The sequence below is a fragment of the Orcinus orca genome, chromosome 4 (assembly GCF_937001465.1).
Source record: "Orcinus orca chromosome 4, mOrcOrc1.1, whole genome shotgun sequence".
NCBI lineage: Eukaryota > Metazoa > Chordata > Mammalia > Artiodactyla > Delphinidae > Orcinus > Orcinus orca.
Genome location: NC_064562.1, coordinates 117,111,602 through 117,138,885, shown reverse-complemented (window position 1 = coordinate 117,138,885; position 27,284 = coordinate 117,111,602). Strand labels below are relative to the sequence as shown.

The 27,284-nt window shown below is 47.9% G+C and overlaps 1 protein-coding gene across 1 annotated transcript in view; it reads right to left on the bottom strand.

Moving 5' to 3' along the window:
- SLC2A9 (solute carrier family 2 member 9) overlaps positions 1–27,284 on the bottom strand; it is a 183,907-nt gene that overhangs the window by 21,382 nt on the left and 135,241 nt on the right.

Here is a 27,284-nt window from a genome sequence, read left to right as displayed (position 1 = left end):
ACACTGTGGTTACAGCATGGGGTGGGATGTAACACTATGGTTAGAGCATGGTTGGGGATATCACAATAAGGTTAAGAGCATGGGGTGGGGTATCACACTATGGTTAGAGCATGGGGTGGGATGTAACACTATGGTTAGAGCATGGGGTGGGGTATCACACTAAGGTTAAGAGCATGGGTTGGGGTATCACACTATGGTTAAGAGCATGGGGTGGGGTATCACACGATGGTTAGAGCATGGGGTGGGGTATCACACTAAGGTTAAGAGCATGGGGTGGGGTATCACACTATGGTTAGAGCATGGGGTGGGATGTAACACTATGGTTAGAGCATGGGGTGGGGTATCACACTAAGGTTAAGAGCATGGGGTGGGGTATCACACTATGGTTAGAGCATGGGGTGGGATGTAACACTATGGTTAGAGCATGGGGTGGGGTATCACACTAAGGTTAAGAGCATGGGGTGGGGTATCACACTATGGTTAAGAGCATGGGGTGGGATGTAACACCCCACTACTACTAACCCATGGGGTGGGTTAGAGCATGGAGCAGGGTGTGGCACAAAGCTCCTGTCTCTGGCTCACTGTTGTAACAACCAAGCTGTACTGGATAACTGCGCCCCCTGGTGTCCACAACGAGCAGCCATCTGACACCAGGTCTATTCTCACAACTGTTCTTTCTCCTCTGGAGACAAACCTGATTGAAACTCCCACATTTCTACCTACTGGCTATGTAACCATGGGAAAGGACATCTATGGCTCTCAGTTTTTGCATCTATGAAATGAAGATAACACTGCTTCCTACCTCTTAGCATTGTTTTGAGGATCAAATGCAGCCTGCTTAGCAATGCGTGTATGTCACGTTCCAGCAAACACAGCCCTTGTTATTTATGCCCGCGGCAAGCTTCCCTGCACATTTTCTTTAGCTCCCTTTCTCTTCCTCTGCTGTTTTCTAGCTCTTGTCATGTACCTGAGAAAAATCTCAATTTGTATAGAAAAGAAATAAAGGGCAACTATCCAAACTTTCCTATAATTCATATTTATTAAAATTCTTCAATGGAACCACTATCATCAATTTCAAAAGCCCTTTAAAATGCCTAGAAATCCCTTTAAAAATCTCTATATGTCTGTCCATAAGTCACATAAACCTTTACATACATTTTCCCCTTAAGTACCGGCTTTGAAAAAGTGGCTTACTAAATTTTTTTAAATCAAATGTAATCAGTTTGAAAATTCTTTATGGTTAGTTTGCTGTGTTTCTTTCCCTAGACTTAATCTTGTTTGTCCCTTCACTCACCCATTTTCACCCAACATTTATGTACCAAGTCCTGTGCTGAGCATTTTCAGAATCTACTAGCCCACATTCTAATCCTCACTGGACAGGTGAGGAAATCAAGACACAGAGTAACAAAGTGGCTTGCCCAAGGTGGAACAAGCTATAAATGATAGGCCTTGTCCCCAAACCAAGAGCTTCTGGTTGGGGGAAAAGACTCTCTCCCCTGCCCTTTCCCCAGGAGACTCTCTCCCCTGCCCTTTCCCCAGGAGACATAAAGGCAGGATTTCCAAACAGGTTTGTTTTATGATGGCAGGCGGGAGCTTCTCAGCAATCAGTGAGCACAGCCTGCAGCCTTGGGGGGAGCTGGCACCAGAACCCAGCCGGTGCAGGAAGCTGAGCAGTGCCCAAAGGGGCTACCCGCTCTGGAAGCTCCTTACCTCGGAGGATGCCTGTTCAGCCCAACAGGAGAGGCAAGGCTGTTCCCTTGTCTCTGGGGAGCTCGGATGCCCACCTCCTTGGAGCCCTTCCAGAGGTTCGTCCCATCCTGACTCTCAGTGGGCACCTCTGGCTCCATAGACCACATGTGGGAGGCTGTGGTCCTTCTCTAAGCCTCAGTTTCCCCACCTATAACCTGAGCACTGGATGAGCTATTTGAAAACTTAGTAAAGCCTGTCTACTCAGCACATGTAAATTATGACCATGCTGAGGCGCCCAGGCTAGTGGCTAAGAGCACTGGCTTTGGAGTCAGATAAACTCTCCACTTACAGTCTGTGTGACCACAGCAAGTCATATGGCTCTCAATTTTCTCGTCTATAAAATGAGGATAGAGCTGCAGTTCCTACCTCTTAGCATGGTTTGGGGATTAAATGAGACAGTGCTCAGCAATGTGTCCAACATGTAGCAAAGGTTCAATCATAACAACTGCTACCATCTTCTCATCATTCATTCACTTAATACATGTTCTTTGTGTATCAACTATGAGCCAGATGCTGGGACATCCATGGTGAGCAAGAAGCAGACTCAACTTCCGCTTTCAAGGAGCCTCCAGCATCTGGGGATCCACTAAGTCAAGAAGGCCATGGGCTTCCCTGGTGGCGCAGTGGTTGAGAGTCCGCCTGCCAATGCAGGGGACGCGGGTTCGTGCCCCGGTCTGGGAAGATCCCACATGCCGCAGAGCGGCTGGGCCCATGAGCCATGGCCTCTGAGCCTGCGCGTCCGGAGCCTGTGCTCCGCAACAGGAGAGGCCACAACAGTGAGAGGCCCGCGTACCGCAAAAAAAAAAAAAAAAAAAAAAAGAAGGCCAAACCCATCACAAGATTAACGTTCTCCTGGACCACACCTCTTCAGAGCAATTTTAACAATAAAAATAGTTCATGCATTGAGTAGTTCCTATGTGTTAGACTCTGGAAAAGCTTCCCCTTTGTGGAGTTTTAAATTATTTCAGAAAGGGGATGATAAACTCCATAGGGATACAGCATCAGACATTGCCAGTCATAGATAAGGAGGAATTACAAGTCAGCAGGAGTCCTTGGCCTGAACCGAAAGAGCAAAGACAGTTTGCTCCTTTTGTATCCAGAGATGCTGCAAAATCAGACACCACGTGTCCAGCCCCATCCCCATCTTCCAGGTGTGGAGACTGATGCCAGATTGATGAAGTGAGATTCTCCATGTCTCAGGGTTTCCAAGGTAGTCTGTCTGCTCTAGTCACTGTCCTTGGGAATCTGTAGCTCCTGCCTATGGTGACTATTCCCACTGCTGGGAGTGTCCCCAGCTTTGGACATACTTCAGGGCACAAGGGATGTGGGCAATTTACTTATCATGGGCTTGGGCTCCCAGAAGGTGATAATATATTTGTGATGGCATCTTTCTCCCCTTCCTCCCAGCCTAATCCCAGCCCAAGCAGCTGAGCAGCAGAGGTCCTGACCCCAGCCGGTGGTCTCACCCGCATGCAGCATGTCTCCTAAGGAAAGGGAAGGGAGGTTCCTCCAGGAGGGGAATTGAGACTTGGCGTGAATTTAATTAGACAGAAGGAGGAGATGCCGTCACCACCACCTAGTCCTTCCACGGATGGTGTCACTATCTTTTAATTGCTTTATTCTCTGCTTGTTTGTTGTGTTCTTTGAGGGCAGGTATCTTGTTTCTTTTGCTCACCGTTGCCTTCCCCATAGCAACTGTGTTCCTTAATAGACATTTACGCTCAATAGATGATTGTGGAATGGACGAATGAACAGGAAAGGATGACAGACAGTTAAGCCTTTTAAGTGTGAGGTGGAAATTCACTCTGTGGCTGGTGGATGGAGGGCTAGCCGGGCCCGGGGGCCAGCATGGGGCAGAGCACGGGGGTGGGTCTAGAGGTTGCTGTTTGGTGGGAACCCAGCTTGGACGGGGGAGATAGGACAGCAGAGGCATCGTCTGGAGGGTCCGCTTGGGTGGATCCTGGAGTCTAGGTTGCTACGCTAGGGGGTTTGGAGTTTGCAGGTGGGAGATGCAGTGGCCAGCTGAAAGGTTTTAGCAGGAGAGAGCCACGATGAGATTTGTGTTGGGAAAGCAGTCCTGGATGCAGAGTGGAGCCTGTGTCTGTGGAGGGAGAGTGTGGAGGCGGACAGGGGTGCTGGTTAGGACACGAGAAAAAAGTTGGAAAAATGTTTGCGTAAAAGTATTCTGTGCCCTTCAGCATCATTAACAACCATCTTCTGTGATTCTAACCTGAATTTGCATACGATCCATCATGAGACTTAGACTCTTTTCTGAACTGCGCTCCACTGAAACACAAAGTGAGTCCCCTCTTGACCACCAGTTAGTATGTTTTGATGAAGACTGTAGTCTAGTGGTATTTCTTTAATCTGGACTTTTAGGTCAAATTCTTAGGTCTGAAGGTCTCTGTACTGGAGTTTCTGGGGGAGGGGATGTTTTCGAAGCAGCTCAGGAGCAAATGGGCCACATAAGGCCAAACGGACTCTGCTAATTCTAATTAAAAATGAGGAGCTGCCCCACTCTAATGAGTGCAGGTAGGAAAACACATTCAAGTCTATCTGGACGTGTTCTGTTTGGTAGGTTCAGCACACTCAGGACGTGACAAAGCTTGATCAGGAGTTTACATTTCAATAAAGCCAGAGGTCAGAGGTCTCAGGAGTCAGTTCTCAGGGGCACAATTTAACGTCCTTCCTTATCTGGATGAGCACTAGAGGGGCTGTCGAAACAGACAAGCGAGGGCGACGGGAGAAGGAAGGGTCTTTAGTACGGATGCTGAGTTATAAGGCAGCCTGGAATAGAGTCAAGGACCCTGGGGACAGAGCCTGGCACCTGCAAGTCCAGGCAGTCACACCCTCAGCCTGGGTCTCGGCAGAGTGGATCTGTATGTTCGTTCAGTGAACACAAATGACTGAGTTCCTGCTCTGAGCTGAGGCTGTGCCGGGCACTGGGGATACAGCTCTGATGGAGTCGTGGTCCCTGGGCTAGATGGCATCTCAGACCCTGTGGGTTCATGGTGCTGTCTGCCTCAAGATCCCAGAATGCTGAAGCAGATGTGGCTGGTGACCCCGCTTTGTTCCAGGTGCCCCCTCCCACCTCAGTGCAGCTGGCCCCTCACCCACCTCCCGGCCACATCCCAGGCACAAGACTTTGTCTGGCTTTCCATCACCAGAGGGCTGGGGAGCTGACACCAGTTTTTCCCCAGACTGCCTGCAGGGAGATGCTATAAATACTTCGCAGGGAATGACTCTGAGATGTGTATTTCTTACAGCTTTTCAGACTTTCCCAGCACGATTCTGCTCTGGTTGCCCATGGCAGTAATTTACTGCACAATGCACCTCCCTTCTGCTGCCTTCCTTTCCCCACCTCAGGTGCCCATTTCCAGGTGTTTCCTGGGATCATCTCCTCAATAAACGGGCTCCTTGAGTCCTTGTCTTAGTCTCTTTCTGGGGAAACCCATCCTGGTTTTTCAAAGTCATGTGTTGTCCAAGACTGAAGCCGACACCAATTTGCCCTTTTCTGAACAAAAATTCATTTATAGTCTAGACTCCTGGGGCATCTGGGGTGACCAGCTTGTCCCAGCTTTACATACAGAACATCCTGTATCTCAGAAACCCCTGGAGTGGTTGGTCACCCCAGTGGTATCTCAACCTATTTCCTGATCGCTTAGCAGCGTTTATTGTGTTTATGAGCTGCGGGGAAAGAGAAAATTCAAGTTGTAAATATTTTTGGACAGGCCGAATTGATCTACATAAGGAAGAACTGAGAAGAACGAGAAGAGACAATGGAAAGGGTTTCAAATGTGAGCCTAGAGGGGGCAGGAGCTGGGCTTTGTGGCAACTCAATACATGAGCGATGCTGAGATCAAGAAAGGTGGAGAATGAAGTTTTCAACAAATCCTGCCGCCTGCTGAGAATGGTGCCCTAGTGCCTGGCTGTAGTAGAATTTAAATTGTTGCTTGTTTTTGGCTCTCAGACTGATGTTTCTGTAAATGTGAGTCTGGCATATGGCGGGTGGGCCTTTTTGGTTCATCAGGAGTTTTCCTTTGCTTCTTCTTTGTTCATCCTCCCAGGAGTCCTTGAGGGTGGCTGTGTCATACCCAACTGACTGATGGGTGAAGAGACTGTATGATGTGTTTTCAGAGACACAGGGGCTGCTCTTGATAATGACGTCAGGATATCCAGGGCAAGCTGAGACTGGCCCAGGCAAACTACTGATGAGGGAATCGGGCCCAAGGTAAAAATTCTCAGCTGAGGTCCCACAGCTGGTAAGGCAGTGGCAGAAGTGAGATTCTAACCCAGGTCTACTGGACCTTCCATGGAATCCTCTCAGTCAAGGTGAACAGTTTAAATAATAATACCTACCCTGTGTTGCCCACCCACGGTGTGGCTGCCTGTGCAGTCATAGTAATTAATTCTAATTGCCTAAGACTCTTACTAGGTCAGCAGTATTATCCCCAACTTACAGATGAGGAAACTGAGGCACGAAAAGGGGAGGTGACTTGCCCGAGGTCATTTACCTAATACGTGGCAGAGGTAGGATTTGACACGTGGTCTTCCTGACACACCAGCTATGAGGCTGAGTCGGGGAGCACAGAGAAGGGAGCCCACGTTCAGATGATTAAAACAGGAGACCCGAGGATGCTGCGATAGATCCCGTGAGGCCAAGTTGAAGTGCTCCGGGTGCGTGTGACCTAGGAAGGCCTTGGGGTTTTTCCTGATTTTCCTTGGGAGTTTCCCTCAGTGGAGAGGTGAGCTTATTCTTTTTTTCTAGGTGTCTTCCTCAAATCCTCGCAGCCCACAGCTCCTACGGCTGCAGCAGATGTTAAGGCTGAGAAAAAAGCTACCCCTGGAAGTCGGGGAGCGCTGCCTTTGCAGGTAGCCGCCCCAGCTGCGTTTTCATCCTGGGTTGGCTGTGACATGCCAGCCTCGGCACAGCTGAACCATTTCCACATCAGAAGCCTAAACCCAATAGGGGTCTGCTCAGCCCTGGCTCCTGGGGGAGCAGAAACCTTCCTGCTGGGCGGGACCACAGCTAATCGTTTGGCCTGAATCCACAGCCTGGGTTCTCCTGCCAGTGAAGCTGCTGCCTTGTTGGAAAGGGCAAAGCCAGTAAGACAGCAGCCAAGGAGGACAACCTGCAGTGCCCAAACGCACCTGGCCTGCATCTGGTGGTTCCCTGTGGGGATCCCCTTCCCCTTCCTTTTCCCAACTGTCTGCCTGAAAACTCTTTCTCACCTTTTAAAATTCACCGCTGGCACCTTCCTCTGTGTGCCCAGAGACCCCTGCACACTGGGGGACACCACCTGTCGTCCCCACGGACCCATGAGGGATGAAGGGACAGGCCTGGCCTAGACGGGGGCGGGGAGGGGGTGTTGGGGGAAGGTGGGGACAATGGATGAATCAGTGCCCTTCTCAGCCAGGGCTGGACTCCAGGTCAGACTCCAGCTCCTTTCTATGGAGTCCCATCAACACTGTTCCTTGTATACCTCAAGTGATGGGGAGCTCACTCCTTGTGAAAGTAAGAGTCCAGCTTTTCGATAGAGCCCAGATCTGAGTCTTGATCACCTCTCAGGCCCCAGCTTCGGCATTACTCCTTCCTCAGGAGGTCCTCCCTGTGGCTGGCATGTGCAAAGACCATGTCTCTGTGTCACTCACTGGTGCATCTCGGTACCTGGATCAGCACCTTGGGAGCTTCCCTCTCGAGCACGGAATTACATGCAGGGCCTGTGCACTGGCTGTTCCCTCTACCTGGACTGCTTGTTTCCAGATACCCGTACGGCGGCCTCCCTCCTGTCTCTCAGATCTTTGCTCTGTTATCACCTCCCCAGGGAGGACTTCTGTGCCCCGTCCCCATCTCAGCACTCCCTCCACCATTCTCCTTCCTCTCATCTTATATTTTTATATGATATTTATGTTTTTAAAATTTAATTTATTTATATTTTTATGTTTTCACTATAACCCTCCTCCAACAGAACGTCAACTCCTTGAGGGCAGATATATTGTCTATTTTGCTCCATGCTCTGCCCTAATTTCTAGAACAGTGTTAGGCTCAGGGTATGAGAGCTCAGTAAACATTGGTAAATGGATGAATGAATGAATGAAACTGGCTGTTTCTCTACTAGGTGAGTCTTATTCATCTTTGCATCCCCTGGGCCTAGGGTGGAGGCAGACACACAGTAGGTAATTAATAATGATTTGCTGAATGAAGGATTGAAATATAGCCACATCTCTTGCATTCTGAGGCTGGATCAAATTCCTCCTCTGCTTCCAACTCCCAATAGCTTCCCATTGCATTAAAAATAAAATCCTAACTCCTTACCAAAGAGTTATGAGCTGCTCCATCACCTGGTCCTTGCTATTCTTCCAACTTCACCTCTAACTTCACCTCTTTCCCTTCCTAACAACACTCTAGCCTTCCCTGAACCTTTCAAGCAAGCTTCTGCCACAGGACCTTTGCACGTCCTTTCCCTAGATCCTCACAGGGCTGATTCCTTCTTAGCATCCAAGTCTTGCCTTCAAGCTCACAGAGGCCCTTCCTGTCTGCCCTCACTAAAGCAGCCCTTCTCTTACTCTATTTATTCCTTCTTAGTTCATGTCACTCATTATAAAGTATTCATTAGTTTACTGGTCAGGGTTCTATAAATATGCATTTGTTGGGGGGGGCAGCTTGGGGTCTGAACACTCCCCCTCCCCTCCCTCCTCTCCAAGACGGAAGGTCCAAGAGCAAGGACCACGTCCCTGTGTCATTCACTGGTGTGTCTTGGGTGCTGGGTCACCATAAGGAGTGCTTGATAAATACTTATAAATTAACAAATGCACTTTCCTACCAACCCTACTCATCCCACTCCCTCTATTGTTCGTGACAGCCGAGCCCACGGAATTTGCACTTCCCAGGTTATGTTTTCAGTTTTTTAGGTTATACTTATTTACAACCTAATTTATAATTATTTATAATTAATTTATAATTATGTATAATTATTTTAGGCTAGAATTATTTGATTGTCTATCTTAATTAGACGATGAACTCCACAGAGACGGAAAATATCTCCGTTTCTGCATCCTCAGTATGGAACACAGTATCCGGTACATCGTATGTGTTCAAAATATTTTGTTGAATGAATTAATTGGGAACATAACTGAGAACAGATAAAAGAACAAAAAATGTACTGTAAGCCACCAACATAGGTTTCAGAAAATCCATGCACTAAAGCGCATACATAGGTTTCAGAAAATCCATGCACTAAAGCGCATGCATGAGTTTCCTTATAAAGAAAGCCCCTGCAGGCCCCTTTTTTTTTTTTTGGCGGTACGCGGGCCTCTCACTGTTGTGACCTCTCCCGCTGCGGAGCACAGGCTCTGGACGCACAGGCTCAACGATCATGGCTCACGGGCCCAGCCGTTCCGCGGCATGTGGGATCTTCCCGGACCGGGGCATGAACCCGTGTCCCCTGCATCGGCAGGCAGACTCTCAACCACTGCGCCACCAGGGAAGCCCTGTGAGTTGGAATTTTATTAGGCACTTAGCAGAGATTTCTTTTACACTCAGACCATAGCTTTCTTGTATGCATTATCCTCATATTACATATACATATCCTCATATTACAAACAGGACCGAATCAGAGAGCTGAGCTAACCTGACCAAGGTCACACAGCTGGTAAGTGGGGTCCCGGCCTTCAGGCCCAAGGCTGGAAGAGGATGAAGCCCATAGTTTTCCGACTACATGAAGCTGCCCGTGGGAAACATAATATAGAGGAAATGCCATTTCATGTTCCCGTTGTTTTCTCCCCCTCATGCAAACTTGGAGCATAAAGGATGCTGTGATAGGGGGAATGATATCCCCCCAAAGAAGCCCACATCCTAATCCCCGGAACCTGTGAAAATGGTACCTTAAATGGCCAAGGGACTTTGCAGATGGAATTAAGAATCTTGAGATGGGGAAATTATCCTGCCTGGTCAAGGTGAGCTCAATGTCCTTAAAATAAGGGTCCTTAAAAGAGGGAGGCAAGAGGGTCAAAGTCAGAAAAAGAGATGTTATGAGAAGAAGCAGAGGTTTGAAGATGGAGGAAGAGACTGTGAGGAAAGGGATGCAGGCGGCCTTGAGAGGCTGGAAAAGGCAAGAAATAAATTCTCCCCCAGAGCTTCCAGAAGGAAAGGTGCTCTGCAGACTCATTTTAGACTTTGGGGCTCAGACTTGTAAGATAATAAACTAGTGTTGTTTTCATTCACTGAGATTGTGATAATTTATTACAACAACAGCAATAGGAAACGAATGCAGACTCTAAAAGATACTCTATTCATGCAGACACTGGTGCCTTAGAAAGATCTCGACTTAAAGCCAAGAGACGGTTTGAAGACCCGCTGCTCCTGCCTCTTCTGAGTATGTGGGCATCAGCATTTGAGTCGTCCCTTGCTGTTTCAGGGTTCCTTCCATTAATACTGAGTCAAACACCTCCAGGTGTAATATCTTAACATAAGAAAACAATTGCCAGGAGATTTTAAGCTTTTTCCTATTTCAGTGCAAACACTTTGAGATGCAACCATGGCATGTGGAACCCTAAGGATCTTCTTGATTGAAATCAGTTTAGTGAGGAGGCAACTAGTGCTTATTGAGCATTGACTGTGTGCCAGGCCCGGTTCAGACATGGTAGGTGGTACGTCTCACTGAAATCTCCTAGCTCACCGTCTCGTGTGCATTTCAGAGGCAGGGAGCACAGTGTGGTGAAGAGTGTGGGTTAGGAAGCTGAACTGCCCTGATTTGAAACCTGGCTTGCCTGTTACTGGCTACAAGCCCTGGGTGAGCCCCTTGTCTCTCTCTGTGCCTCAGAGTCTTCATCTGTAAAATGGTTAATAATCACATAGGCTTTTGGTGAGAATCGGAGGTGGGTAAATGAGGAAGGGAACGGGTGGGGTGCGAGCGGGAGGTTGAGACTGAGAGAGAGAAAGAGAGAGGGAGAGAGAGAGAGTGAGAGAGGCTTGCCCCAAATGACACAGCAAGTAAGAGATGGAGCTAAGTGGATTTGAATCTTGAGCCAGCGCTTATTCCAAAACACCCAGTTATGGCGGTGGTTCTCAACCAGGGGTGATTCTGCCCAGGGGACATTTTTGCGCCACTTTCAATTATCACAATGGAAAAGAGATGCTACTGGCCGTTGAAAGTAGACGTCAGGGACCCTGCTCAACATCGTACAGTGCACAGGATCACCCCCAGAACACAGGATCATCTGGCCCCAAATACCAGTAGTGCTGAGATTGAGAAACCTGCCTAGAATTTTCTCCAGCAAGTCACATAATGGCCTTAAGTTACCATGTGTTTATCACCTGGGGCGGGGTGGGGGGGGCTTGTGAAGGAACCAAATTTCTATCAAACCATTTATCATCTTTCTAGAACTCAATTTATAATTTGTGTTGTTACAGAATGTATTGAAATCTGCCTTCATAAAGGGAGGGAGGCAAGGAAGGAAATTACAGCTCACCAAGCACCTTCTGTGTGCCCGGCACCGGCACCGTGCGCATTACTAAGCTATCCTTCTTGCAGAGCAAGGTGAAGGTTACTTGTTTTATTGTGCAAATGAGGAAACGCAGCTTAGGGAAGCTAAGTGACTTTCCAAGGACGTCACAGTAGTCAAAGGGGTGATCTGACCTCAAGCCTGTGCGTGCCTCTCCCTTTGTGCCATGTGCCCAGGGTGAGTTTCCTACGCTTTTCTGGACAGAAGAGAGAAGAATATGTGGGAGCTGTTTCCATGCTTGATGGTTTTTGAAGATCTGCCACCCCTGGATTGATGAGACAGCCCAAGGTCCCTGCAGTAGTGCTGGTTTGCAGAGATCTGATTCCAGGGCCCATGATTTGCCATCTTAGCAAACAGAGCATTTCAAAGCTTATGGCTCCCGGATGAAAGGATGCAATGCAGACAAATGAGGCATGGCCACTGCCTCACCTGGGGCCCCTCTGCCTCCAGCTAGGGATTCAGGAGGGGGTGAGGGGGAATTGTGGTACAAAGGAACACAGCTAGACCTTGTTCTGACACTAACTGTGGTATATGGGGCCAATTACTGCCTCTCTGAGCCCCAGTTTTTTTATCTGGAAGATGGGGACATTGACCCAATAGGGTGATGAGTGTGAAAGTGGCTGGTAACCTCTAAAACCTTAATTATTATTATTGGTGCTGTGTTACTACAACAACCACTACTGTTGCTACTCTTATTAGTGAAAGACTCACCTCAGAGTGGCTCTCTGAGGATGCCTGGGACACCTCCTTCAATCTGTTATCCACACGGCAGCCGAAGTGAGCATTGGAAGTAGAAATCGAATCGTCAGCCCTCTGAGTAGACCCTACGATAGTTCCCCACTGACCGTGCTGGGAATCCAACAGCTAAACTAACCCCCACTGTGGGCCAGGCTCCTTCCTACTCCTGACTTCATGTCTTGTCACCTCTACCCTGTTTGATCACGCCAGGCACACACGCCTCCTTGCTCTTTCTAGAACTGCACTGTCTGACATGGTAGCCCCTAGCCTCATGCAGTTATAGAGCCCTTGAAACGTAGCCAGTCTGAACTGAGATGTGCTGTAAGTGTACAATACACACTGACAACTTCAAAGACTTACTGTGCAAAGAAAGAAATTGAAAATACCCCATCAACGCGTTTTATATAGTGATTACATGCTGGAATGATAATGCTTTGAGTATATGGAGCCGAACACGATATATTAATAAGAGTAACTTTACTTGTTTCCTTTTTACTCTTTCAGTGTGGCTACTAGAAAATTTCAAATTACATAGGTGGCTTGAATTGTATGTCTTTGGGCAGCACTGTTCTAGAACATGCCAGGCAGGCTCTTGCCTCAGTTATTGCCTCTGCCTGGGGGAGTTTCCCTTTAGGTGTCTGCAAGGCTCAATTACTAACTTTGAGGAGATCTCTGTTCATACTTGACCTGCTCAGAGAGGCCTATCCTGATGACCTTAGTTAAACTGCACCCCCTTACTGTCTGTCACCCTTTATTCCCTTATATTGCTACCCCCTCCCCATGGGACTTAGGATTACCAGAAAAACAGCAGACAGTGTGTGAATGTGATGGGCTGCCTTTCCATTTTAGCTGTTATTTTCGATACTTCAGAGAAGTGATCACTATCATGTAATTGTATTTCATTTGGAAACATACAAATTAAAACAAGGTTAAGGCCAATCCTCTTGACCCCCACGAGAGTTTGGTCATTAAAACTGTGAGAGAGGAAATGAAGGTGGTTGTGGTATTTCTTTCATGACCTGTTTCCACTGCCCATCCCAGCCTGCAGTCTCTGCATCCACCTGGGTTTCTGATGTGAGCAGAGGCAAAGGAAGGAGAAGCCCTCTCTTTCTTTCTCAATTAACTCTTGAGTTTCTTATTAAAGGAGATAATGTGGGCAATGTAGTTAGCACTGTGCCTGGCCTATAATAGGTGCTCAGTAAATGGTATTGGTGATGACGACGATGATGTTGTTGATGATGGTGGTGGTAATGGTGATGGTGATGGAGGTGGTGGTCATGGTAGTGATGGTGATGGTGGTGGTGGTGGTCATGGTGATGATGATGGTGTTGGGAAAGGTGGTCCCTTGCATGGAACCTTTCAACCTCCACTAGGCTGCACAAGAGTGAGCCTTGGACTTGGAACGCTTCCTTACCAAGAGACAAAGAGTCCACACAGCGTGTGCATGACTGTAAAAACCTCCCAACTAGTTTCCCAGCTCCTACCTTGACCTCCTACAGGCTGTTTTAACACAGCAGTCAAATGACCCTTTTAAAATGGAGCTCAGACACTGTTTCTCTTCGACCCCCAACCCCCAGAGGGTTGTCATCTCCCCCAAAGAAAAAGCCCGAGGCCCTTAGAATGGCCTATGGAGCTGTCCACGATCTGCTGTTTCCTCGCCCTCCATCCTCAACCCTTCAATCCCAGCTCCTGCCGTTCTTCATTCACTTATTCCCCTGGCCTCATTGGCCTACTTGCTGTTCCTCAAACAGATCAAACATACTCCTACCCCAGGGCCTTTGCACTGGCTGTTCCATCTGCTCAGTGTGCTCTTCCTCCAGCTCTCTGGATGTCTCGTTCCCTCATGGTTTCACATTTTTGCTCAGCTATCACCTTACCACCAGGGCCTTCCCTGACAACACTGTATCAAGTTGCAGTACCTTCCCATAGATGTTTCCTGGCCACCTCTCCTGCTCGAATTTTCTCCATAGTGTTTATTCCAGTCCAATATACTTTATAAGTGAATTTTCACGTTGTTTTATATTGTTTCCCAATACAGCATACAATGTCTCACTATAATAAACATTCCATGGTGACAGGTGTTTTGTCTCTTCACTATTGTATCCCCAGCACCTACAGAAGTGCCTGGAACATGGCTGCCATCAGTAATTATCCACTCAATAAATGGATGGATTTAATCCTTACAGTGGCCCAGTGAGGTGGATACTACTGTTATCTCTAGTTTTCAGATGAGGCCCAGAGAGGTTAAGCAACTTGCCCCAAGTCACACCATTAGTAAGAGGAAGAATTAGTACCTGAACCATGGATGTTTCTTGTTCTAGGACCTTCATTTTAAATTACTGTTATGGGCTGAATTGTGTCCCCTCCAAAATTCATGTATTGAAATCCTAACCTCCAATACCTCAGAATGTGACTGCATTTGGAAATGGGGCCTTTAAGATTAAATGAGGTCATGTGGGTGAGTCCTAACCCAATCTTATAAGAAGAGATTAAGGCACAGACATACACAGAAGGAAGGCCACGTGAGGTCACAGTGAGAAGAGGGCCCTCCACAAGCCAATGAGAGAGGCCGCAGAAGAAACCAACTCTGTTGACACCTTCATCTTGGACTCCCTACTTCTAGAATTGTGAGACAACACATTTCTGTTGTTTAAGCTGCCTGGTTTGTAGGACTTTGTTATGGCGGCCCAAGCAAAACTAATACACTCATTATAGAAGTTGAGTATACCAGGCAGAGTCTGATCTGGTCCTGCCTACCTCTTAGCCCCTCTGCCAATACTCACTGCTCCCCCATGATGCCACCAGCCACCTGGACTACTTGCCATTTTCCAAATATATCCCACTTTCTTATGCATTTTAGTCTTAGGAAATGCTATTACCTGGAATGTCCCTAACCAGCACCCCCTGCCCTCACAAAGATGTCTATGTCCTAATCCCCAGAACCTGTGAATGTTACCTATAGGACAGAAGAGATGTTGCAGGTGTGATTAAGTTAGGATCTTGAGATGGGGAGATTATTCTGAATTACCCTACCCAATCCAGATGGGCCCAATGGAATTGCAGGGTCCTTATAAAAGAGACGCAGGAGTTCAGAGAGTTCAGAGAGGAGAGAAGGTTCTACCCTGTTGGCTTTGAAGATTGAGGAAGGAGCCACAAGCCAAGGCATGTGGGCGGCCTCTAAGTGGGAAAAGACCAGAAAACATATGCCCCCAGAGCAGAAGGAACCAGCCCAGCAGATACGTTGACTCTGTCCCAGTGAAAGTGGTTTCAGATTTCTGGGCCCCAGAACCATGGAGAATAAATGTATGTTACTCTAAGCCACCAGGTTAGTGGTGGTTGTGAATGGCAGCCACAGGACACTGACACAGCCCCTGCCCCACCCCACCTTGCCCCCAAGAACTACTTCCTATTAACTCAAGATCCAGACACTGCATGTGTTCCTTTTTATGCCTCCCTGACCCTCTTTAACGGAGGTGACCACTCCTTGCCTTGTAACCACATTGTGTCTACTTAACATTTATGTTACGTGGGTAACAGGAGGTTAACACAGAAGCTTCATTTGGACTCAGAACCAGGACACAACAGAGGTGGAAATTCCATAGGCAGCTGCCAGGTCACTGCCTGTGCGAGGAAGGCCAACAAGCGTTGGGTCACAGCTGTTGAGCCCCTTCACCCACTGTGAGGTTAGAAATGGGTGAGACAGGAGAGAAGGAGGGTGGAGCTGCGTGGCAGTGGGAGGGGGGTGCTGCTGCAGAGCAGTGAACCGAGGAGTGGGGAGAGGCCTTCCATGTACATACCCCATCTCCTAATCCCCGGAGTGTGTGAATGCTACTTTATCCGGCAAAAAGGATGATTAAGTTAAGGGTCTTGAGACGAGGCACTTATCCTGGATTATCGCCGTGGGTTCTAAATGCAATCACACGTATCTTTTATAAGAGAAAGGTGGAAGGATTTGGGGGCAGACACAGAGAAGGAGGCAACATGAAGATGGGGCAGAGGTTGGAGTGATGTGGCTAAAAGTCAAGGAATGCTGGCGGCCACCAGGAGCTAGGAGAGAGGTGTGGACAGATTCTCCCCTGAGCCTCTAGAGGAGCTCAGCTCTCCTGACACCTTGGTTCTGGACATCTGGCCTCCAGACTGTGAGAGACTAGCTTTCTGTTGTTAAAGCCATCAGTTTGTGGCACTTTGGTACAGCAGCCATGGGACACTAATAACCCGGACAGAGAATCATGCTCTCACCATCTTAGCGGCTGCAAGGAACAACTAAGTGACAGGTTCCCCTGCCCGGTCCCAGGATTGCTCCATCCCAGCCAGGAGGAAGATGGTTGCTGGGGGAACCACAGGGAAGCCTAGAAGCCTGGCGGGTGTCACTGACTCCAGGGCTGCAGAACCAGAGTTTTCAAAACTTTCCACACTTTGGTTGCAAATCCAGGCTTCTGCCCTAAAGCTTGGAGGGCTCAAATTCACTCTCAGAACAGCGTTTGCTTGGGATTGCTTCTGAGGAACCATCCTTTCCAGGAAGGACTTGGCAGACAGTCGTACAGAGCACTGTCATAATTCCAAATTAACACTGCAGGAGATAAGCTCACTAATTAACTCTGCCTTAGGCTGTGGGAAAGAGATAAAGAAGAAAACTAAGTGTTTGGAAAAACAGGAGAGTATGGCAGGAAAGGTGACACCAGAGTCAGGTAGACGTGGGTTCAAATCCTGCACCGCCTATGCCCACAAGATGTGGACAATGCGGGCTCCAGGAGCCCAGGTATGTCTGTCAGGAATAGGGCGTTTCCTTGGCAGGATGCTCTGAGGATCAGGGTGAATGTGGTACCGAGCTCTGAACAGGTGCCCCCCTTAAGGAAGATGATATTAATTTTAAAAGTTCCCCTTGGTCTTCTTGAATAAGCAGAATGCCCACTGTAAGCTTGGCGAGCAGCTTACCAGCCATCTGTTTGGTATTAATGATGATGGGAATGATGATGGTTAGATGATGGAAATCTGTCATTTCCAAAGCCCATTAGCCCAACATCAACAGCTCTCTGGGGATAAGGAAATATTTTCCTGCCAACCTCTTGGCTAGTTTCCTAGGGCTGCTCTAACAAATAACCGCAAACTTGGTGACTAAAACCAGCAGGTATTTATTTCTTCTCTTCTGGAGGCTAGAAGTCTGAAATCGAGGTGTTGGCAGGGTTGGTTTTCTCTGGAGGCTGTGAGGGAGGAAGCGTCCATGCCTTTCTCTTAACTTCTGGTGTGGCTGACACGCCCTGGTGCTCCTTGGCCTGTGGCCACATCACTCCAATCTCTGCTTCCATCTTCACATCACCCTCTGTGTGTCTCTCTGTGTTCTCTCCTTGTCTTATAAGGCCACTCGTCATTGGATTTAAGGCCCACCCTGAGTCCAGGATGATTTTATCTTGAGATCCTTAACTAAATACATCTGCAAAGACCTTATTTCTAAACAAGGACACATTCTGAGGTTCCGAATGGACATGAATCTTCGGGGGGGTCAGTATTCGCTGAACTACGGTAGAAAAGAGCAGAAACATTGCCACCTGCTGACGGCAGGAGCATCTGCACGCATGACCTATAAGAGTCATAACCTCCTGGAGGCTCAGCCTCCTCATAGGCAAAATGGGAATAAGATGCTCTGCCCCATAGGGCTGGTGTGAGAGCTGCGTGAGATCACTTGAGTGAAATACTCAGCACAGAAGCTTAAATGCTGGCTAAATACTTGATTGTTCACACTGTCATCATGGTCATATGACTTTTCCCATTGCCCAGGGGGTCTGGTGCAGGAGAAGTGAGGGGCAAGTGGTCAGTATGGCCAGCCACCTGGGTGTAGGTCTTTGGGTAGCCCTGGAGTTGGTCACTAAGCCTGAAAGCTTCCACAAGCAGGGAAGTGGTTTGGGCTGGACCGGCTACTCAGGAATCTTCCAGAAAATGTGTTAAAATGCCAATCCTGTTGCCTACCCAGCGGCCTGGACAGCGGATGGGGAGGAACATTTGACCTTAGCAGGGGGTTCTGAAACACAGCCACCCAGCTGGAGAGCCCCTAATCTGGCTCAGCCCCACATTTCATTGATGGGGAAACTGAGACCCGAACAAGGACTTGCCGAAATCGATGCAGATTTTTTTTTTTTTTTTTTTTTGCGGTACGCGGGCCTCTCACTGTTGTGGCCTCTCCCGTTGCGGAGCACAGGCTCCGGACGCGCAGGCTCAGCAGCCATGGCTCACGGGCCCAGCCGGATCTTCCCAGACCGGGGCACGAACCCGCGTCCCCTGCATCGGCAGGCGGACTCTCAACCACTGTGCCACCAGGGAAGCCCCTCGATGCAGATTTTGACAAAGTTGTAGTGAGATCCCAAGAGCATCCACTGAGCATCTTTCTTGAGTCCCACAACTTCCCTGGGGGCTCCCTGGGGCTCTGGGGCAGTGGAGTACGGTATCTCTTTGTCCTGGCCAGAAATTAGGCTTGGAGAAGTGACTGATGAAGGGCACATGGTCGGCTCAAGGTCAAGTCACCAAAAGACAATGATGTAAAATCCATTCGTGAATAAGAATACGTGAACAAGAGAAACCTCATCTACCGATGTGCGGGTATCCCTTGCTCTCTGTACCTTTGCTACCCAAACTCTTGTTTTCCAAACACAGGAATCAAATAAATTAAGATAAATGTGTTGACACATCTCTTGCTATCCAAATCCTGTTACTTGTTGTGTGTATGAGTCTTTGGAATAAAATGGATTTGAAGAGGGACAAAGATATATATTCTTACTGTGGATACAAATATATTTTATGCTGCTCAACTGTGCCTTCTCTTGCCCAGTAGCCTTCAGCTACAACAACAGCGAACTAAATTTAAAAAAAGGGGGTCTTCCCTGGTGGCGCAGTGGTTGAGAGTCCGTCTGCCGATGCAGGGGACACGGGTTTGTGCCCCGGTCCGGGAAGATCCCACATGCCGCGGAGCGGCTGGGCTCGTGAGCCATGGCCGCTGAGCCTGCGCGTTTGGAGCCTGTGCTCCCTAACGGGAGAGGCCACAACAGTGAGAGGCCCACGTACTGCAAAAAAAATTAAAAAGGGAAAATTTTTCTAAATTCACTTATGCAGCCTAATGAAGAACAACACAGAAATCGATGAAAGGTGTTAAAATTGTTGCGTCCATACAAAATTCTCTACATTCTTGAGAGATAGTTTAAAAAATATGATAAAGTCATTAAAAAAGGATAAATTCAGCAAATTGATTTTCTCTATGATATGGCTTTCAGCAATTTAACCATTCAGTGAGTTGACTTGTGATGAATTAACTTTCAGTAAATTGCTTCCTACATGGCCAGTAATAGGTGGAGGGGTGGATGCTCGTGTCATATGCTGAGACCTTAAAAATAATTAGGGTCTTTGACATTTCCCTGTAGCCTGCCATCACCACTGCAATTTGTCTTTTCAAATTATCCCAGTGGAGTGTGTCATACATTTCCAGCGGGGACCCTGATCTCTGACTGTTGCTTAAGTAAGCTCCCCAAAGGCAGGGACTGTGTGTGTGTGTGTGTGTGTGTGTGGTTCACCACTGTATCTCCAGGATTTGAAGGATGGCTTTTCTACAGTTTGCACTCAATAATTACTCATAAAATGGGTAAATGAATGAATGACTTATATTTCTTCCTAAAATGAGAGTCCATAATTGTCATCCCTTTCCTATTCTATGGTTACAACTTCTGGGGAGATTGCAGAATGGCCCCAGTACTTTGTAGACTGTCCCAGGAGAGGTAAAGGCTTTTTCTCCACCCCTTGGTTCTGGGCTGGCTTTGTGACTTATTTTGGCCAAGAGAATGCAGCAGAAGTGAGGTCAAGCCTGGACCTTGGGAGGTTTTGCATGTTTCTTCTCTTGCAATTTTGCTACCATCATGTAAAATGCTGGACTAGCCTCTTGGATGGTGACAGACATCAAGTGACACCTCTTGATTACAAACAGTGGTTGAGGCCACCTCAGACTAACTGGAATCCAGCCAATCTGCCAGCCAAAGGCAGACATGCATGGATATCGGCAAAGCCTGGGCCAGTGTAGCAAACTATCATGGCAACCCATAGACTTGGGAGCAACAATAGATGGTTATTGTTTAATGCACTAGGTTTTGGGGTTATTTGTTACACAGTGATAGCTCACTGATACAAATTCTTTAATGACCCCTAAATTCATTTCTACTAAGCCTCTCCCATCTTCCATATTTTACTTCCAATTAGTCCCCACACTATAGACTTTTTAAACACCAGTCTGATGATGTCACAGTTTAGCCTGAAGGTCTTCAGTGGTTGCCTACTGCAGGGAGGACAAAATATAGTATTTCAGCCTGCGAGGGCCGTGACAGTCTGACATTGCTTTCCTTGTGTCTGGACCTTCCCTGCAGCCCCCCCACTCCGCTCGACTCTCTCCTCCTGGACACTCTGTGTCCTTTGAGTCCATCAGCATACCCTGCTCTCTGAACTTCTGTCCTCTGCCCAGAAGTTCTTCCTTTTCTTTTCAGCCAGCCAACTGCAGGGCCACTGCTAGCCCAAACAACACTGTTGTAAACCAGAAAATGTGGCCCTTCCTCAAAAAAAAAAAAAGTTTCACAAATTAGTATGTTTCTGTATGACCTGAACAATCACACACTGTGGCCCAGCTCGCCTTAGTCGGGGAAGCTCTCCAGACACCTGGCAGGCAACAACTCTGTCTGGTGCCCATGCATGTCACATTGTCTGCTCACCCCACCCAGGAGGCCAGGATTCACCCATGCTCCCCCCCCACCCCCTTCCCTGAAGTTGGGAATCCAGGCCAGATTTGGAATCGGGCAAGGGATAGGAGTCAGGCCTCTGAGAGTGAGTAAGAAAGGAGCCTCGGGGGACATCTGCAGAGAGGGGTACACACACGTGTGTATATGTATGTATATGTGTGAACCATTGTGTGGGCATGCTTTCCCGAGTATGTGTATGACTGTTTGCCTGTGGGCTGATGTCAGAGACAGCATATGTTCTCTGTCTAACATGGGGATGATGCATCTTTAGACATGGCACTCTGGGGAGTGCACACTCTGAAAACCCATGCTTGATAACTCTGCTCTCTTCAGCTCAACATTCAGGAAGCAGTTTAACTTTCCTCCCGCCAGGTAACCTGACCCCCCACTTGTCCAGGTAACTATCTCCACATGCTTACACAGTGTCCGGGTCCTACGTTATCTTGGTAGTCTACTGTAGAGCTTAAGAACTCAGGCTCCGGAGTCACACTAACCTGAACTGGAATCCTGGCTCCCCTGCTCATTAGTTGTGTGACTTTTGGTAAAGCACTTAACCTCTCTGAGCCTCAACTGTCAATCCAGTCCCCTTCCCCAATGATAGTCAGATAGTCAGCTGGACACCCAGCTGGTGTTAGAGAATTGGAGGATGGGTGTGGGGAACATGACACATTTGGTGCCAGAAGTGGTGTTGGAAAACACAGTGGGGTCTCCATGCGTGACTGCTGAACGAATGCATGAGAAATACAATCGTACATTGAGTGCTGACCTGTTGCCAGGCTCCGTGTTTGGTGCCTGGAATACAGAAGTGATGGAAACAAGTTCTCTGCTTTTGAAACATTCCCAGATATTACAGGAAACGGAGCAGCCTCAGCCATTGTAATACGGGGTGGAGAGGGTGAAACCAGCAGCAATTCTGGGGGCTGAACAAGCACAGAGGAGGGGCTGTCTAGTTCTAAAAAGGTTCAAGGGACAGTGTGAGCTGACTTTTTAAAGATGAGAAGCCATTCCTCAAATGGATGGTGCCAATTACAAATTGGCACCTGCCATCTACCTCTACAAGGATCAAATCATGAGCCGCTGCAGCCGCTGACCTTCAACACCCCCTGAGAGGAGTTCAGGGTGGAGATCAGGAATGAGGCCCTCTGTGCTCTGGGAAGGACTGGCAGAACAGGTCTTCAGATAGTTAGATATTTTCAGGAGAAGATTTTATGAGCCCAATTCTTGCATCTCCTCGTATCTAGAAAAGCACTAAAAATGTTCACGGTGACGTCTGCCCCTCGAGACTAGCAGCAACGTTCTGCAAACATGTGTGCTTTATTGTATGTACCCCCTTCACCAAAATCGCATATATACTGACCTTCCCCCCACCTCTTCGGAGTGGTCTCTCAGAGCTATCTTAAATGCTGTCTCCCGGGCTATAGTCCTCATTTTGCCCCAAATAAAACTTAACTCACAACTCTCACGTGCATTTTTTTTTTTTTTAGTTGACAATGTGTAAGGGTGGAGTTCTAGGTGGGGAGACAGGTTTGTAAAATCATGTAAGCGTGGGTGACAGTGGGGCAGCTGCACGCAGCTCTGTGTAGCTGTAAAGCAGGGACAGTGGGATGGGGCAGGGGGAGAGGGGTGGGCAGGGCAGAGATCCTGATGGCCCCTGCAAAGGTTAGTACACGCGGGCAGTCTTTCCAGATTACATCAGTGTGATAGATAGAAGTGTCCCCTTTTCAAGCCAGGCATGTGCTCCCTGGGCACTTGGCATCTCTCCCATCAGGACTGCTCCAGCCTTCTGGAAGGCTCAGATCATAATGTGCTCCTTTGTCAAAGCGGTGATCAAACTCCATTTGTTGTGTAGACCAGGGTGTGTCTGTCCTCTGTACCCGCTCATAAACTGCCCTTAAAGGGCGGAACTTGGTGCCAGGTACAGAGTCAGTGGGTAATAAGAGTTTTCAAACTGTAATTTACATGCTTTGGGGATGATCTCCTTTTTCTCGAAGATAAAGCTCTTCTATCCTGTGCCTCATTTATTAGGCTTCTCTGCCACTGCCTTGGGGTCACACGAACAAATAAAATATGTAGCAGGAAACTGCCTTTCTTGTTTTCTTTCTTTCTCTTCACCTAATTTCAACTCCCTGTCAAGTCTCCTTCATTTGATCTGCTAACCACAGAAGCTGCCTCAGGCAAACTTACAGCTTCTCTCCTGGGAAGAAGATTCTTTTCATTCAATCGTGGAGGGGCAGCCTCCCCGGGGAGGCCCTTGGCCGTTTAGCTCTTATCGCTCCGAACCTCGCTTTCCCAGGGTGGCTCCTCCTGGGATCTGTTCCTTCATGTACACTTAGAAGGATGCAAGATGATCTCACAACCCAAATGGCAGTTCCCCTTGGACAGGTAATTCCCCCAGGGGCTTAAGCTGTGTGCTGCCAGTGTGAATCCACGTGAAGTTTCTAAGCCCTGGTCAGTCTCGGGGTACAGTAGCTGGAGTGGGTGAGGCCCAGCAGCTCGGTGAACATGGGGGGTTTGGGGAGCAGAGGGTAGGGACCAGCAGCTGATCCGAGATTAGGTGGGCAGAGGGACCTTCCTCAGGGAGCCTCCCTGACACTGATGGAGAGCTCAGAATCTAAAATGCTGGAAACTCAGCATGCAATACGGTCGCACTCACAGAAAAGCAGTGTTTGCAAACACTGCAAGGGGAGCCAACATCATCGCAAGAAGGGAGAGGGTTTGGGAAAAAGCACAGAAGCCAAAGCTTTGTGATTTGGGTCAGGTAACCACTTCAGGCAGGTTTGTGGATGAGTTCAATTTAGTATCTTTGTGTAAGAGGACAGAGAAAAAGGCCAACCCGTCCACTGAGAGACCATGTCAGCACTCACTATTCTTCCTGGGAGAAGAGCTGTTATCAGAAAAACCCGAAAAGTGCTCAAATCCCACCCTGAAATGTGGAGCTTTCTCTCAGCGGCCTGCACTCAGCACAGGGCCCCCGTCCATGGGGTCCCTGCCGGCTGGCGCTGCCCAGGCCCACTGCCCTCGTCTGGCCCTCATTTCCTGCCGCCTGCGTTTCCCACCTGGCCCCTGGCTTGCGGCTTCGCTTCTGCTTTGTTTCCATCCATCCGCCTCCCAGATCCACTCTTCTCACTGCAAATCTTAAAAATCCCCCCAACGGACCTCTCTGGAGCTCAGGATAAAATGGCAAATCTTAACACACTGCCCCGGCTTCCGTGGACCTGCTTCCAACACATCTCTGACTTGTCCTGTGCTGTACACTCCGCTCCAACGCTCCCCCCCGCCCAATGCTGGGACAGCGGTTCTTGCCTGGCTCTACCCCGGAGGTCCGACTGAGCCAGCGTCAGGTGAGGCCTGAGTCAGAGTTCACTGTAGTTCTCAAGCCACCCAGGTAATTGTAATGCTTTCAGATGAGGTTGGAAAAGGCGTCTCTAGCCCAGGGATTTCCAAGTTTGGCCTAGGTCCCACCTCCAGATTAGGGTTTGGCTGGCCGTGGATGCAGCCTGGCCATCAGGACTTTTAGAAGCTTGCCAGGTGATTTAGCAATGTTTGAGGACCACTGCTCTGGCCCTGCTGGATTATTTGTTGTTCCTTTGCCATTAACTTCCTTTTACACTCTGGCATTTTCGCTGGCTGTTCCTGCTGTATGGAAATTCGTCTTTCCCTCCCTCATAAGCTACCTCATTCTCCCTTCTTCCAAATGTCAGAATTGAGGGACGCTAGAGGGAGCAGCAAACTTTTTCTGAAAAAGGTCAGATAGGAAATATATTAGGCTTTTTAGGCCACTGCATGTGGTCTCTGTCACGCATTCTTTTTGTTTTCCTTTTAAAATGTAAAAGCCATTCTTTGCTTATGGGTCATACAAAACAGGCCATGGGCCAGATTTGGCTCACAGGCCATAGCTCCCTGACCCTGGACCACAGCATTGTTTGTTTTGTAAGGTAGTGAGTTCCCCATCAATGGGAGCAATCAACTCATGGTTGGAGGACTTCCTGGCAGGGAAACCATAGATGGGACTTGAACTTCCAATGAATAACTGGACTGAAAAACCTTTCTGTTCTTTCATGAACTTGGGATGCCTTAGTTCTAATTCATCCCAGCTCCTGGACACAGCCCCTCATCTGCCAAAAGACCTCTGAGGTCCCCTGCCAGCTCTGAAATCATCCCAATCCTCTGTTCTGCCTCAGTTCATTGTGAAGCTCTGCGTGTGTCAGCACGGCCTTTGTTTCAACACGAAGAGCTGTGATTTCCATATCTGAGTTTAAGAGACAAAGAAGAAAGACTGCTCCTGACCTCTGTGTACAGATGATATTTGAAGCAAGAACAGCTGGAAACCATGAAAATCAAAATGCTCTGATTTCATCTTCAGCCACAGACATCTGACAACTAGATATGAATGGCAAAATTATACCTTTCTGTGTAGACAAAAACAGGACTGATTCACAATGATCTAGAGTAGACCCATCTGAAGAAGATAAAAACAGAAGCTTCCCCTTTTATCCCAAATTCTTTGTGTCAGTCTTGCAAGTCAATCTCAAAATGGGCCTAACTCCACGCACCTTTTAGCAAACAGCCAATGAGTACTGACCACACGCATAGATCAGAGTTCAGACTGCAGGTCCTAGAACAAGATGGTATAGATGCCAATCTAGCACTTGTCTCTTAGCTGTGTGACTTGGGGAAAATGACTTAATCAATATGATCTTTGTTTTTTTTCATCTATACAATGAGAATAAAATTAGTTTGGGAAGGAAAGGTTTTGCAGCTTACCTGTAATTCATCTTCTATCAACTGGGATAGGAAGAGAGGAAAGAAAGAAAAAGAAATGACCTGGTCCATTCTGTTTGTAAACTTGCTAAGCCAACCTCATGATGGTATTTTCTAGCAGAAGGATAAGAGAGTCCTTATGTACCAAATGCCTTTAGGGGGCTACACCTGGCCTATTTAGAATGGAATGTATAGCTATGGGTATAGTCCACTGGAAAATGTCAGTGTCAGCTGTGTAATTATCAAAGTATAAAATGAAGATGCTTCATGAATAAAATACTTCCTGTATGTAAGTGTTGCCCTGCATGTTTTATTTAGACACCTCACAAGTTTAATCTGGGCCAGAGTGCACTCTAACATGCAAGGAAGAATCTGGGGAGCTGTGTTGATGACTTCAGACTTCACCTAGGTCTTAACGATGACCTGAGAATTATTAGTAAAGTTTGATTCTGAGTAAAATCTCTGATTGTGATTTTCTTTTGACAGTCTGACTCTGTGTTATCTTATATTCACAGAGTATGTTTATGAGAAAGCATTAGAACAGGGCCTGGAGCATAGTAAGTGCTCAATAAATGTTATTATTATCAGACAACTGGTGTGAGGACTAGGTCAGGGGACAGAGGGAATGTGCTGGAAAAGCTCAGAGCAGTGCATGGATGTGAATTCTTATTCTTTGCAATGGGGTAGAGAGAGTACAGGTTTTTAAAGACCTGGTTCAGATCTCGACTCCAGCACTCACCAGCTGGTTCATGTTAGGGGACATTGTAACCTCTCTGGGTTTCAGTTTCCTCATTTGTAAATGGGAGCAATTAATCCTAATATCAAGACTACTGTGCAGAGTAGGGATGATGTGTATTCAGACATCCAGCGCACAAAGATTGCCAATCCCTGTATTAAACAGATGAGGATACAGTATGGAGATGAGCCAGTAAACGATGCTGTGAAGGAAGTAAACCAGGATGATGTGATCGAGAGTATGTGTGTGTATGTGTGTGACTATGGCATGTGTGTGTACATGTGTGCATGTGTGTATGTGTATACTTGTGTGTGTTGTGTGTATGTGTTTGTGTATACTTGTATGTGTATGTGTGTGTATACACATGTGGGCACGTGTGTGTGTACGTGTGTGTGTGTATATGTGTGTGTGTTTGTGTTTGTGCATGTATACTAGGTGGTCAGGACAGGCCTCACTGGGTGGATGACATCCCCGGTAACATGGCCACACCAGCCTATGAGCTCCGTGAGAGAAGAGACTGTCCCCCTGGGTTTCCTCCCCAGTGTCCCCAGGCCTTGCATGGAGCCACTGGCTACCCACCTCCAGGGGTACCAATGTGACTACTGCCCGTGGAGCTGGTAGTGCAGAGGCCCCATGGGACTGAGCACATCCCTCCTTGAATCTCCTTTAACTGCAACGTGGGCTCCCTGTTTGTCCTCCTGTCATTAGCTGCTCCCCTGGAAGGTGCCTTCTTCCTCTGGCCATCTCATCATCACAGCACACTGTGTGTATGTGTGTGTGCATGCACGTGTATGCGTGTGCACACAGGTGTGCGTGCCTGACGCCCTCCCCTAGTCATTCCACAGCCCTCTCCACCATCTCATTATGGCCTTCTGTTGTCGTGGCTGGGGACAAATGTGACAGGGCTCAGAACATGATGGCCCATGAAAATCAGCAGTGCAAAGGGACAGAGAGAAATTTGGGTCCATTTGTTCTGATAGAAACTTGTTTTCATCAACACAAAAACCAAAACAAATCAGAACCACAGCAGTGCT